Consider the following 2,258-nt stretch of genomic DNA (forward strand, 5'->3'; position numbering starts at 1 on the left):
CCTCCTGGGCTGCAGTGTTCACTGTCATGATGAGAACCTCCTCCTGGGCTGCAGTGTTCACTGTCATTGATGAGAACCGCCTCCTGGGCTGCAGTGTTCACTGTCATGATGAGAACCTCCTCCTGGGCTGCAGTGTTCACTGTCATGATGAGAACCGCCTCCTGGGCTGGGCTGTAGTATTCCAGTTTTCTTCTTCCCACTTTGGTAGTCCATTGCCAACAGAAAGTAGACAGACTTGAACCAGTGTCCATATATACCCCAAAAGGTAGGGATTTTGGGGATCTCCCCTGGAGCTGCCCTCTGCATACCCCACCCACAGCACACCAAGTGGGGGCCCCTCTCCTGGAACTACCCGTTTCAGACCCTGCCCAAAGAAAGTCCTCCAAACAGGGGCTCCACCCACCTCGAGGGTATTTAAGGTCTGGTCCACAGACTTCCCCTCGTGGTTCTCTGTCTTCCCCTGGGACCCCCCAGTAATGCTTTGCTCAGATTAAAACCCGGACTTTAATTTGATTTATTGCACTGAGAAAGGACAATAGAGGCCACTAAAATCTGTCTGACAGGGCACTGTGGATGGCTCACCTCGGGCAAAGGTCCACTTGAGGACACCTGCATGGAAAATGGCATCACAGGGGGAGAGGAGATCAGAGGGGAAGATCATGTGACAAAACACGAAGCCCGAGAGCTGCCTGTGTGAGTGTGTGGGGGTGTGCTCACATATGTGTTTAGGTACACATGCATGTGTGTGTGTTCCCACACAGAGCTAGAGGCAGGTATCAGGTATCTTTCACAATTGATCCCCGCTTTATTTCCTGAGACAGGGTCTCTCCTGAACATTCTGCTCACTGACTTGATGGGACTAGACTGGCTGGCCAGAGGGTGAACATGATCAAAATACACTGAATGAAATTGCCAAAAACTATGATATTTAAACTTCCATATGACTTGCAGAACCAAGGCCTTCTATCTACCACAGAATAAACTTCAAACACCTTAGCTGGAGACTTAAAATCTTCCATGATGAGACTCAAGCTTTCCTTCACATATTTTTATTTTCAGATTTCAGTATTGCTCTTTAAATTCAAAAGAAAAGTAGCTGGTCTGCGGTTTTCCAAGGAGGACTAGCTTCTCTTCTCTGGTGTTGGGAATCACACCCAAAGCCTTCACATGCTCAACAAGTTCTCTGCCACTATTATTTCTCTAGGTAATGTTTGGACTCCTGAATTTTCTCCATGTCTACATCACTGTATAAACTTACTTTGATAGCAGTTTTGCTGTTTTATCTACTTTTAAGCCCTTTCTGTTGAGCCCCTATTTCTTGCTACGGTGTAAGAAACACCTCTTCTGGGCTGCAGCCTTTCCATCATTCTCCCACTTCTTTCTTCCTCCCTTCTTTATTTCCCATATTTAAAAATTAATCTAAATTAGTATCTTTAATTAATTTTGTTACTGTCCATCCCCTAAATTTCTTTTAGATTTTTATCAAGCAATGTAAACTCTTAGTCTGCGTATTTTGAAGCACTTCAGACCCAGATACTCCATAATTAGTGTAGAGCTAAGCGATTTTATCTGCTCACCGGAGCAAGGACTGCACACTGTCATGACCTGTTAGTCAGGAAGGAGTGTGACCAACAGGAAGAGGAAGTAAAGGTTTATCAGATGTCACTTGAACCAGGTTTATCAGATGTCACTTGAACCAGCTGCAACCTGTGAAGTTCGGATCAGACTGACTTTAGCTCCAGGTCTCTAGTCACTCAGAGGCCAGGCTCATAAAACTAGCTGCTATGAGATCCTTGCATCTATTAGACCATGCAATAAATGATTGTTCTGTGGGACTGTCTTTCCCATTTCTGTGTTGGAAATACACATTTTCCCAGTGTTCACATATTTTTCTTCATTCAAAATAAATATTGTTTCCCTCCTCCTTTCTCCTTCCTGTCTCCCTTTGTTCCTCCCTTCTTTTTCCTCTCCCTCCCTTTCACTGCCTTTTGTTCCCCTTCTTTTCTTCCGTACATCCCTCTCTCCCTCCTTCCTTCCCTCCTTCCTTCCCTCCCTTCTTCCTTCCATCCCTCATTCTTTCCCTCCCTTCTTTCTTTCCTTCTTCCCTCCTTCCTTCCCTCCCTTCCTCCCACCTTCCCTCCTTCCTTCCTTCCCTCCTTCCTTCCCTTCCTCCTTCCTTCCCTCCCTCCTTCCTTCCCTCCCTCCTTCCTTCCTTCCCTCCTTCCTTCCCTCCCTCCTTCCTTCCCTCCCTCCTTCCT

Source organism: Microtus ochrogaster, chromosome 5, assembly GCF_000317375.1.
Source record: "Microtus ochrogaster isolate Prairie Vole_2 chromosome 5, MicOch1.0, whole genome shotgun sequence".
NCBI lineage: Eukaryota > Metazoa > Chordata > Mammalia > Rodentia > Cricetidae > Microtus > Microtus ochrogaster.